Raw genomic sequence first — 13656 nt, 5'->3', positions numbered from 1 at the left:
TTCCTGCAGAAACCTCAGCTTCTTCTGTCCAGTAGAAGCTTCTTTGCATCCACAGATGGCATTTCCTGGGCATATGCCCATCTCCGACTTGCTTGTGACTTTTGGACTTGGTCCCCTTGTTCCACAGGTACCCTAGATTGGAAATCCATCGTTGTTGCATTGTTGGTTTATGTCTTTCCTGCATTATTCCTCTAACACGACTTCTTTATCCTTAGGGGAACTTTAGTGCACTTTGCACTCACTTTTCAGGGTCTTGGGAGGGTTATTTTTCTAACTCTCACTATTTTCTAATAGTCCCAGCGACCCTCTACAAGGTCACATAGGTTTGGGGTCCATTCGTGGTTCGCATTCCACTTTTGGAGTATATGGTTTGTGTTGCCCCTATCCCTATGTGTCCCCATTGCATCCTATTGTAACTATACATTGTTTGCACTGTTTTCTAAGACTATACTGCATATTTTTGCTATTGTGTATATATATATCTTGTGTATATTTCCTATCCTCTCACTGAGGGTACACTCTAAGATACTTTGGCATATTGTCATAAAAATAAAGTACCTTTATTTTTAGTATAACTGTGTATTGTGTTTTCTTATGATATTGTGCATATGACACTAAGTGGTACTGTAGTAGCTTCACACGTCTCCTAGTTCAGCCTAAGCTGCTCTGCTAAGCTACCATTATCTATCAGCCTAAGCTACTAGACACCCTATACACTAATAAGGGATAACTGGGCCTGGTGCAAGGTGCAAGTACCCCTTGGTACTCACTACAAGCCAGTCCAGCCTCCTACATTGGTTGTGCAGCGGTGGGATAAGTGCTTTGAGACTACTTACCACTCTTGTCATTGTACTTTTCATAAGAGAAAAATATACAAAACAAGTTCAGTGTATATACACATAGCCAAAAAGTTTTGCATTTCCTCTTTTCACTCTTTTCTAAGTGCTGAAAAGTACTTCTAACTTTCTAAAAAGTTCTAAAAAGTTTAAAAAGTTTTTTTTCTCTGTCTTTCTAAAAGCTCTGACAAACGTTTTACTCTTTTTCTATCACTTTAACTCTCTCTAAAAATGTCTGGCACAGGCCAAAATGTTGATCTGTCCAAACTTGCATATGATCACCTTAGCTGGAAAGGAGCAAGGAGTCTCTGCATAGAGAGAGGTTTGAGTGTAGGGAAGAATCCTTCCTTGGAATTGTTACTTAACATGCTTAGAGAACAAGATAAGGCAAGAAGTGCCCCATCTGTTGAAAAAGTAGCTAATGGTTCCCAATCTGATCCAGGGACTCCCCCAGGAAAAGATTCAGGAAAGAAACTTCCTAGCCTGCCCATTACTAGACAGTCTAGCATAGTTGGTAATGATGGAGAGCCACACCATACAAATAGTGTTGTCTCACATCATAGCAAAAGCATTTATTCACACCACAGTGGTACTGATGTTTCTGTTAGCCAAGCTGTTAGGGTGCCCTCTGTAAGGGACAGGTCTCCTTCTGTCCATTCTCACCATACTTCTGTTTCAAGGCATGTCCCTCCCACCCACCCTGATGACAGATTGTTAGAAAGGGAGCTCAATAGATTGAGAGTGGAACAAACCAGACTGAAGCTCAAGAAGCAACAGCTGGATTTGGATAGACAGACTTTAGAAGTAGAGAAGGAGAGACAGAAACTGGGTTTAGAAACCCATGGTGGCAGCAGCAGTATTCCCCATAGTCATCCTGCAAAAGAGCATGATTCCAGGAATCTGCATAAGATAGTTCCCCCTTATAAGGAGGGGGATGACATTAACAAGTGGTTTGCTGCACTTGAGAGGGCCTGTGTTGTACAGGATATCCCTCAAAGGCAGTGGGCTGCTATCCTATGACTATCATTTAGTGGAAAAGGTAGGGATAGGCTCCTTACTGTGAAAGAAAGTGATGCCAATAATTTTACAATTCTTAAGAATGCACTCCTGGATGGTTATGGCTTAACCACTGAACAATACAGGATAAAGTTCAGAGAAACCAAAAAGGAGTCTTCACAAGACTGGGTTGATTTCATTGACCATTCAGTGAAGGCCTTGGAGGGGTGGTTACATGGCAGTAAAGTTACTGATTATGACAGCCTGTATAACTTGATCCTGAGAGAGCATATTCTTAATAATTGTGTGTCTGATTTGTTGCACCAGTACTTGGTGGACTCTGATCTGACCTCTCCCCAAGAATTGGGAAAGAAGGCAGACAAATGGGTCAGAACAAGGGTGAACAGAAAAGTTCATACAGGGGGTGACAAAGATGGCAACAAAAAGAAGGATGGTAAGTCTTCTGACAAGGGTGGGGACAAATCTAAAAATGAGTCTTCATCAGGCCCACAAAAACACTCTGGTGGGGGTGGTGGGTCCAAATCCTCCTTTAATCAAAACAAAGAAAAGAAACCATGGTGCTATTTATGTAAAGTAAAAGGCCATTGGACAACAGATCCCAGTTGTCCAAAGAAAAGCACCAAGCATCCTACCACTACAACCCCTACTGCTACCCCTAGTGTCCCTACTAATACCTACTAATAGCCAATCCAAGGGAGTAGCTGGGCTCACTATTGGTAACTTAGTTGGGGTTGGCCTTGTTAGGGAGGCCACAGAGGCTGTGTTAGTCTCTGAGGGGGCTATTGATTTAGCCACCTTAGTTGCTTGTCCCCTTAATATGGATAAGTACAAGCAGCTACCCCTAATAAATGGTGTTGAGGTTCAGGCCTACAGGGACACTGGAGCCAGTGTGACTATGGTCATAGAGAAACTGGTCCACCCTGAACAACACCTACTTGGTCACCAGTACCAAGAAACCGATGCTCACAACAACACACTTAGCCACCCCATGGCTGTTGTAAATCTCAACTGGGGGGGGGGTTACTGGTCCAAAGAAAGTTGTGGTAGCCACAGATTTACCTCTAGACTGTCTACTAGGAAATGATTTGGAGACATCAGCTTGGTCAGATGTGGAGTTGGAGGCCCATGCAGCAATGCTGGGCATCCCAGGGCATATTTTTGCTTTGACAAGGGCTCAGGCCAAAAAGCAAAAAGGACAGGGAAGCTTGGATCCTGGAACAATGGACCAAGTGCTCCCTAAAGCTAGGGCTAGTAGAAGCAAACCACTTCCTACTATCCCTCCCTCTACAGTGGATTCAACTTCTGAGGAAGAAGAATTCCCTCCCTGTGCAGAACCTACACCAGAGGAGCTTGAAGCAGACACTGCTGAGCTTTTGGGTGAAGGGGGGCCTGCCAGGGAGGAGCTGAGTGTGGCACAGCAAACCTGTCCCACATTAGAGGGTCTAAGACAGCAAGCTGTCAAACAGGCTAATGGGGATGTCAGTGACTCTCACAGAGTTTACTGGGAGGACAACCTCTTGTACACTGAGCATAGGGATCCGAAACCTGGAGCTGCCAGGAGATTAGTGATTCCTCAGGAGTACAGAAAGTTCTTCCTAACTCTAGCCCACGACATTCCCCTAGCTGGGTATCTGGGACAAATGAAAACTTGGGACAGACTTGTTCCCTTGTTTCATTGGCCTAGGATGTCTGAGGACACAAAAGATTTTTGTAAGTCCTGTGAAACCTGTCAAGCCAGTGGCAAGACAGGTGGCACCCCTTATTCCACTGCCTGTGGTTGGGGTTCCCTTTGAAAGGGTAGGGGTTGACATAGTTGGCCCCCTTGACCCTCCTACTGCTTCAGGCAATAGGTTTATCTTGGTGGTAGTGGACCATGCCACAAGATACCCTGAAGCAATTCCTTTAAGGAACACTACAGCACCTGCAGTGGCAAAGGCCCTCCTGGGAATATTTTCTAGGGTGGGCTTCCCAAAGGAAGTAGTATCAGACAGGGGAAGCAATTTCATGTCGGCATACTTAAAGGCCATGTGGAAGGAGTGTGGTGTAACTTACAATTTCACAACACCCTATCATCCACAAACAAATGGACTGGTGGAGAGATTTAATAAAACTCTCAAAGGCATGATTATGGGTCTCCCTAAAAAACTCCGCAGGAGATGGGATATCCTTCTACCATGCCTCCTTTTTGCCTACAGGGAGGTACCTCAGAAAGGAGTGGGCTTCAGCCCCTTTGAACTTCTTTTTGGACACCCTGTTAGGGGTCCACTCACACTTGTAAAGGAGGGTTGGGAACAACCTTTAAAAGCTCCTAAGCAGGATATTGTGGATTATGTACTTGGCCTCAGATCAAGGATGGCTGAGTACATGAAAAAGGCCAGCAAAAACCTTCAGGCCAGCCAAGAGCTCCAGAAGCAATGGCATGATCAGAAGGCTGTTTTGGTTCAGTACCAACCAGGGCAGAAAGTGTGGGTCTTGGAGCCTGTGGCCCCAAGAACACTCCAAGATAAATGGAGTGGACCCCACACAATTGTTGAAAAGAAGGGAGAATTCACCTATTTAGTTGACTTAGGCACTGCCAGGAGTCCCCTTAGGGTGCTCCATGTCAACCACCTGAAACCCTACTATGACAGGGCTGATCTCACCCTGCTCATGGCAACTGATGAGGGACAGGAAGAAGACAGTGATCCTCTACCTGATCTCTTCTCTTCCACAGAACAAGATGCTCTTGTGGAAGGTGTAGTTTTGGCTGATTGTCTTACTGCTGAGCAGAAAGACCATTGCATAAATCTCCTAGATCAATTCTCTGAACTCTTCTCTACTGTGCCAGGTACCACTTCTTGGTGTGAGCACACTATAGATACTGGAGACAGTTTCCCTGTCAAAAGTAAGATCTATAGGCAGCCTGACCATGTCAGGGACTGCATAAAGCAAGAGGTGCAGAAAATGTTAGAACTAGGAGTGGTTGAGCACTCTGAAAGTCCATGGGCGTCTCCTGTGGTACTTGTACCAAAACCCCATTCCAAAGATGGAAAGAAGGAAATGCGGTTTTGTGTAGACTATAGAGGTCTCAACCTAGTAACCAAAACTGATGCTCACACTATACCCAGGGCAGATGAGCTCATAGATACACTGGCATCTGCCAAGTATCTAAGCACTTTTGATTTGACTGCAGGGTATCGGCAGATCAAATTGTCAGAAGATGCCAAACCTAAAACTGCATTTTCAACCATTGGAGGCCATTACCAGTTTACTGTAATGCCTTTTGGATTGAAAAATGCACCTGCCACTTTTCAGAGGTTGGTGAACACAGTCCTGCAAGGGCTGGAAGCTTTCAGTGCAGCATATTTGTACAATATAGCTGTCTTTAGCTCCAGCTGGGATGATCACTTGGTCCACCTATGGAAAGTTTTAGAGGCCCTGCAAAAGGCAGGCCTCACTATCAAGGCTTCAAAGTGCCAGATAGGGCAGGGTAAGGTGGTTTATCTGGGACACCTTGTTGGTGGGGAACAGATTGCACCACTTCAGGGGAAAATCCAAACAATTATTGATTGGATTCCCCCTACCACTCAGACTCAGGTGAGAGCCTTCCTAGGCCTCACTGGGTATTACAGGAGGTTCATTAAGAACTATGGCTCCATTGCAGCCCCTCTTAATGACCTCACATCCAAGAAAATGCCTAAAAAGGTATTATGGACAGCAAACTGTCAGAAAGCTTTTGAGGAGCTGAAGCAGGCCATGTGCTCTGCACCTGTCCTGAAAAGCCCTTGTTACTCTAAAAAATTCTATGTCCAAACTGATGCATCTGAATTAGGAGTAGGGGCAGTCCTATCACAACTTAATTCTGAGGGCCAGGATCAACCTGTTGCTTTTATTAGTAGGAGGTTGACCCCTAGAGAAAAGCGTTGGTCTGCCATAGAGAGGGAGGCCTTTGCTGTGGTCTGGGCTCTGAAGAAGTTGAGGCCATACCTGTTTGGCACTCACTTCATTGTTCAGACAGACCACAAACCTCTACTTTGGCTAAAACAAATGAAAGGTGAAAATCCTAAATTGTTGAGGTGGTCCATATCCCTACAGGGAATGGACTATACAGTGGAACATAGACCTGGGAGTAGCCACTCCAATGCAGATGGACTCTCCAGATATTTCCACTTAGACAATGAAGACTCATCAGGTCATGGCTAGTCTTATTGTCCTTCGTTTGGGGGGGGGGGTTGTGTAGGAAAGTACCATCTTGCCTGGCATGTTACCCCCATTTTTCACTGTATATATGTTGTTTTAGTTGTATGTGTCATTGGGACCCTGGTAACCCAGGGCCCCAGTGCTCATAAGTGTGCCTGAATGTGTTACCTGTGTAGTGACTAACTGTCTCACTGAGGCTCTGCTAATCAGAACCTCAGTGGTTATGCTCTCTCATTTCTTTCCAAATCGTCACTAACAGGCTAGTGACCAATTTTACCAATTTACATTAGCTTACTGGAACACCCTTATAATTCCCTAGTATATGGTACTGAGGTACCCAGGGTACTGGGGTTCCAGGAGATCCCTATGGGCTGCAGCATTTCTTTTGCCACCCATAGGGAGCTCTGACAATTCTTACACAGGCCTGCCACTGCAGCCTGAGTGAAATAACGTCCACGTTATTTCACAGCCATTTTACACTGCACTTAAGTAACTTATAAGTCACCTATATGTCTAACCTTTACCTGGTAAAGGTTAGGTGCAAAGTTACTTAGTGTGAGGGCACCCTGGCACTAGCCAAGGTGCCCCCACATTGTTCAGGGCCAATTCCCCGGACTTTGTGAGTGCGGGGACACCATTACACGCGTGCACTACATATAGGTCACTACCTATATGTAGCTTGACAATGGTAACTCCGAATATGGCCATGTAACATGTCTATGATCATGGAATTGCCCCCTCTATACCATCCTGGCATAGTTGGCACAATCCCATGATCCCAGTGGTCTGTAGCATAGACCCTGGTACTGCCAAACTGCCCTTCCTGGGGTTTCACTGCAGCTGCTGCTGCTGCCAACCCCTCAGACAGGCAGCTGCCCTCCTGGGGTCCAGCCAGGCCTGGCCCAGGATGGCAGAACAAAGGACTTCCTCTGAGAGAGGGTGTTACACCCTCTCCCTTTGGAAAATGGTGTGAAGGCAGGGGAGGAGTAGCCTCCCCCAGCCTCTGGAAATGCTTTCTTGGGCACAGATGTGCCCAATTCTGCATAAGCCAGTCTACACCGGTTCAGGGGACCCCTTAGCCCTGCTCTGGCGCGAAACTGGACAAAGGAAAGGGGAGTGGCCACTCCCCTGACCTGCACCTCCCCTGGGAGGTGTCCAGAGCTCCTCCAGTGTGCTCCAGACCTCTGCCATCTTGAAAACAGAGGTGCTGCTGGCACACTGGACTGCTCTGAGTGGCCAGTGCCACCAGGTGACGTCAGAGACTCCTTCTGATAGGCTCCTTCAGGTGTTGCTAGCCTATCCTCTCTCCTAGGTAGCCAAACCCTCTTTTCTGGCTATTTAGGGTCTCTGTCTCTGGGGAAATTTTAGATAACGAATGCAAGAGCTCATCCGAGTTCCTCTGCATCTCTCTCTTCACCTTCTGCCAAGGAATCGACTGCTGACCGCGCTGGAAGCCTCTAAAACTGCAACATAGTAGCAAAGACGACTACTGCAACTCTGTAACGCTGATCCTGCCGCCTTCTCGACTGTTTTCCTGGTGGTGCATGCTGTGGGGGTAGTCTGCCTCCTCTCTGCACTAGAAGCTCCGAAGAAATCTCCCGTGGGTCGACAGAATCTTCCCCCTGCAACCGCAGGCACCAAAAAGCTGCATTACCAGTCCCTTGGGTCTCCTCTCAGCACGACGAGCGAGGTCCCTCGAATCCAGCAACTCTGTCCAAGTGACTCCCACAGTCCAGTGACTCTTCAGTCCAAGTTTGGTGGAGGTAAGTCCTTGCCTCACCTCGCTAGACTGCATTGCTGGGAACCGCGACTTTTGCAGCTACTCCGGCCCCTGTGCACTTCCGGCGGAAATCCTTTGTGCACAGCCAAGCCTGGGTCCACGGCACTCTAACCTGCATTGCACGACTTTCTAAGTTGGTCTCCGGCGACGTGGGACTCCTTTGTGTAACTTCGGGTGAGCACTGTTTCACGCATCCTCGTAGTGCCTGTTTCTGGCACTTCTCCGGGTGCTACCTGCTGCTAAGAGGGCTCCTTGTCTTGATCGACGTCCCCTCTACCTCCTGGTCCAATTTGCGACCTCCTGGTCCCTCCTGGGCCACAGCAGCGTCCAAAAACGCTAACCGCACGATTTGCAGCTAGCAAGGCTTGTTGGCGTTCTTTCGGCGGGAAAACACTTCTGCACGACTCTCCACGGCAAGAGGGATCCGTCCACCAAAGGGGAAGTCTCTAGCCCTTTTTGTTCTTGCAGAAACCTCAGCTTCTTCTGTCCAGTAGAAGCTTCTTTGCATCCACAGCAGGCATTTCCTGGGCATATGCCCATCTCCGACTTGCTTGTGACTTTTGGACTTGGTCCCCTTGTTCCACAGGTACCCTAGATTGGAAATCCATCGTTGTTGCATTGTTGGTTTGTGTCTTTCCTGCATTATTCCTCTAACACGACTTCTTTATCCTTAGGGGAACTTTAGTGCACTTTGCACTCACTTTTCAGGGTCTTGGGGAGGGTTATTTTTCTAACTCTCACTATTTTCTAATAGTCCCAGCGACCCTCTACAAGGTCACATAGGTTTGGGGTCCATTCGTGGTTCGCATTCCACTTTTGGAGTATATTGTTTGTGTTGCCCCTATCCCTATGTGTCCCCATTGCATCCTATTGTAACTATACATTGTTTGCACTGTTTTCTAAGACTATACTGCATATTTTTGCTATTGTGTATATATATCTTGTGTATATTTCCTATCCTCTCACTGAGGGTACACTCTAAGATACTTTGGCATATTGTCATAAAAATAAAGTACCTTTATTTTTAGTATAACTGTGTATTGTGTTTTCTTATGATATTGTGCATATGACACTAAGTGGTACTGTAGTAGCTTCACACGTCTCCTAGTTCAGCCTAAGCTGCTCTGCTAAGCTACCATTATCTATCAGCCTAAGCTGCTAGACACCCTATACACTAATAAGGGATAACTGGGCCTGGTGCAAGGTGCAAGTACCCCTTGGTACTCACTACAAGCCAGTCCAGCCTCCTACACAGTATGCCAATGTAAATTGGTAAAATTGGTCACTAGCCTGTTAGTGACAATTTGAAAGAAATGAGAGAGCATAACCACTGAGGTTCTGATTAGCAGAGCCCCAGTGAGACAGTTAGTCATAACACAGGTAACACATACAGGGCACACTTATGAGTACTGGGGCCCTGGCTGGCAGGGTCCCAGTGACACATACAACTAAAACAACATATATACAGTGAAATATGGGGGTAACATGCCAGGCAAGATGGTACTTTCTTACAGTATCCCAAGCTAGTGTAGTGGTAACTACTTGAACCCTGTTGCTAAAGATCTTTCCAACAGAAAAAAATCTACCTAGAACAATGTCAATACATTTTACAATGAAATGTACAACTTTTGTGTACAGCTGCATGCCCCCTCCAGATATCACATAATCCCAAATTGTGTGTAGTGTTTATTAGACATCTGTGATCCTATGGAGTACTAATAATTGATTATGATATTAATCTATCTAATGCATTATCCAGGAGAGTATTAACATTTTCACATATTTTCACAGATGCTGGGCAATCTAAAAGGTTGCTAGTAACACAATTAAAGAGGGCAGGGCATCAATATTTGCACCACATAGAACACAGTTTGCCAAATTACATTTTGACTACGATCCAACAGCCTAAGTTGTCTGTCCTGGAGTTCAGACATTCCACTCCAGATTTCTGTCTAATCAAAAAGGTGACCTCTTTCAAAAAACATGATTGTTCTGAAGAGACCACTTGTTGGACCCACCACTAATTCGTAAACACAGTCTTGCATTTTATTCCCAGTAAGATGAGCTTTCTGAAATATCATGAAATGTGAATCACAAGCTTGTAAGCACTCCAAAATCCAGCACTGTTGATGTTTTACTTGTAAACTGTTTATGCACCATGTAATCAATCAGTGAATCAATCAATCTATCAGCTTTATTGTTTCAGCCAGAAAAGGACATGCCATATAATATATGACACCGACAACAGATATGATTAAACTAAAAGAACATATAACAATAATTACATCCCTGTACACAAAAGTATAAAAGAGTTAAAATAGTCCCCCCTTTTATAAGTGTGCTCATATTTAAAAATATAGCTGGCTAAGAAAGTGGACGTCTTTATAAATACAGCTGTGTAATAAAGTGTTAGTTTATATAACAAGTAAAAAAATGGCTACCTAGCCAAAGTGCTATCTACCCAGCCATATTGTGTGCTGACATGCCAGTAGGTGTCCCCTCCCCTTTTTTGATTGGCTCCTTGCTGAGTAATTGGGCTGAAGCTGTGCTCTGGGAGAGGTGCAGAACCTGAGACGACTGTGAGCAGCATTTCCTACACCCCCAAATTAAGTGTTACTCTCTAATGAAGAAGGACAAATATCCTGAAACACATCAGCCCTGGCTGCACCAGCAATGGTGAATATTTCAAAGACTTTGAAGTTAGGTGAGTGTTATCATGCACTGTATTTACCACAATGCATCTGAGTGAATTGTGTGCTGGTATGACAGGAAGTATGCCCCTTCCTGTCTTATATTGGAAGAGATTGTCTAGTAAATCTACAAATTTAGATCTATTTGTCATTGCAACTGTGGAGTGGATCTCTCCAGATACTTCTGTGACAGCACCTCCTGATACATGGCAACCATATGGGTTCAGGACAAGGCTAATGTGCAAATGATTGGATCTATTCTGAGGCGTCATGGTGGGCAAAAAAATGATGAATAGATACATTTCTACAGTAATTAGCAGTGGCAGAGATTAACTCAAATATTCCATCTATCTCTCTTTTTTCTTTTTCTTTGTGGTGCCCTAGGCATGATGGGTATGCCTAGACATGGATCCCGTGCTCACTGTGCCACTGGAAAGAACCTACACTGACTTAAGAGATTCAAATAGGCTGAAACCAGTCTTAGGTTGCTTGTGTTCTGGTTTGGAGATGGCCTAACTTGGCATTTCTGGATGGACTGTTTCTATAAAAACAGTTACAAGGCTCATTTGAATATGGTGGACAAAAGAATTGATGGTCTGGGATACATCTGCAGGTAATTACCAGTGCCTGAGATTACTTCAGGCATTCTCTTCATCACTTTTTTGTACGTTTCAGCCCCTACCCTTTGGCGGAAATAGATCTGTTGAGCCACTGCCGGATCACGACAAAAAGTGTAAACCAAGACCAATCAGATGGAAACAGGGCCAGTGATGGTGCCAAAATCATTTCTCAGAATCCATAGAAGTAAAGGCAGAGCAATACAAACTTTGGGAAACACTGTGACAAAAGAGGCAAAACAATACAGGAAAGAGCGTGTATCCGTTTAACAATTCATTATTCCAGGAATCATGTAATCAGAGATCCCAACCAGCATGCTATCAAGACATCAGGTTTTCCCTCCCTTGTGATCAAACAGTATGAGTACTACTGCAACAATTGCTATACACTTTACCTCTCATTTATTTTTTTGCTCTCATTGGTTTAGCCACTGTCAAAGATATGCATTTTGCATTTAGATTGCACTATCACGTGATGCACAGTTTGGGTTCTACCATTCCTCATGTGGACTACTGGTGGGAGGTGGGTGAGGATTCTATACATTTTTTGTTGAGAGCCACTTTGATGCAAAGATTATGAGTGCCAGGTCTCTGTGATTTACACTGTTCATCTGTGGTAGTATAAGAATGGTAAACTTGCTGCTGCTGGAGCCTGGCTGCTGTGGCTAGCTGAACCTGCCAACCTGGAAGAATGTAGGTGTTTATAAGCATTTTTAGGTGTGCCTTGAGATTGTGGTCTTCAGTAACATTACACCTATGAAACCACCAAGCCCCCATAATTTACGATGGCATGAAGTGCATTAACCCCGGCCTTTTGTCAGCTGTAGAATAATTTTACCCCAATTTCAAAGTTCTGCCTGTTGTTCAAAGCATGTACCCCGGAAGTACACCAAGTACAACATTTTTGTTGTTGACTACTTAGTAATGTGTATGGCTTAGTGTGATTATTACAACTATAGGCAACTTAGGCTCAGGTCTATTAAAGTTTTGTGTCACCCTTGCACCATGCAAAGGAACTCAGTGTGACACAAAACCTAGAATGAAATTTACCAAGCCACGCAAGGCCACCTTGTGTGACCCTGAATGGCTCAGTAAATCTAGAGTAACGCAAGGCAGCACAAGAGGCTGCCTTGCATTACTCCGAGTGGTGAGGGCAATAGATGGGTGGAGGGTGGGTATTCCAGTGCATCCACGCATGCATTCTGAAACATTCCCTGATTTACCAACACTGGTAGACCTAGGAAGGTGTCAGAATTGTACAATTTCCCACCAGAGTCACAGCAATGAGAAATATCTTTATTTTGCCTTGTTGTTGCCTCTTTCTAGTTAGAAAGAGGAAAATGCCCCTAAAGATTGATTATGTGCAGGAAGGGATACCTGCCTGCAGAAAAAGAATCCTGCCTGTAACTCAGTCACCTTTGCTCCACGGCGCAAAGGTGCCTGCATTGGCGCTCGGGTGCAGATTGTGCACTAGTGTGAAATGCACCATATCTTGCTAGGTATAACACATTTTTGCCCTCTCCCTTACGTGCAGTGCTGCTCAGCAAGTTGCCTTGCTGTATTGTTAAATCTGGCCTCCAGTCTTTTAAAGTGGAGCTTTAGGGCAGAGCTTTGCTGGTTGCAGATGTAAAATATTGGCATACTTCTTTCTTTTCTTTAAATACCTTATTTTGGCTAAAAGTCATAAAAGCAATACATCTTAAAAACACAATATTATCAGTAAAATTCATATACATTTTAAATTACGTTAATAACTTTTAACAATTTAACATAATTTAATTATCTAATAGAGCCCTGTATTTTAAAAACCCTCTATGCAGCACGAAACCTAAAACATTCTTATTGGACGGTATTTTAAACCTACCTAAGTTCAATTAATTAAGAGCCTTTGGGGTATCCATTTTTGATCTACATTTCCATGCCTACTGTAAAAACCTAGAAATCACAAATATAAACACAAAGGATGTGCGTAGGGGATGAGATTTGCCTCAGCAGATGGGGAAGCAGGGAGGGTGGCCAAACTGGTCTTCAAAGGCAGATAAGGACATTTGGAACAGCCCAGCAGCTCCCTCACATTCTGCAACCCCAGACAATTAGGTGCCCTCTTGGTTAGATTAGGAGAGGGCAGGAGAGGGGTGTGTTTATGATTTTTAGCCATACCAGTGGGTGGGCTCAGCCAGATCTAACCTCCAAAAATCACTTTCAGCCATGTTGGAGTTTTGAGAAATGTTGCTCCCTGGGCTTGATTTTGCCACACTTCCCAGGAAGTGGTCATCAAAGGGGGAAGGAGCCTGCCTGTGATTGGATACCCAGGCCCCCCTGTTTTTCACCCAGGAGCAAGAATAAATATGGCAGAATATGAAGGATTGCCCTGTATGGCCTCAAATTCTTCAGGGACCAGACCACATCAAAGGCCTCCCACTCAATGGCACTCTATCTTTTTTCTCTGAGGAGTAGTCGCCTGCTGATGAAGGCAACTGTCTGATCCTGGCCCTCTTCATTAAATTGTACTAACACTGCCCCAATCCCTTCCTCTG

This window comes from Pleurodeles waltl, chromosome 2_1, assembly GCF_031143425.1.
Source record: "Pleurodeles waltl isolate 20211129_DDA chromosome 2_1, aPleWal1.hap1.20221129, whole genome shotgun sequence".
Lineage (NCBI taxonomy): Eukaryota > Metazoa > Chordata > Amphibia > Caudata > Salamandridae > Pleurodeles > Pleurodeles waltl.
This window is presented reverse-complemented; position numbering follows the sequence as displayed.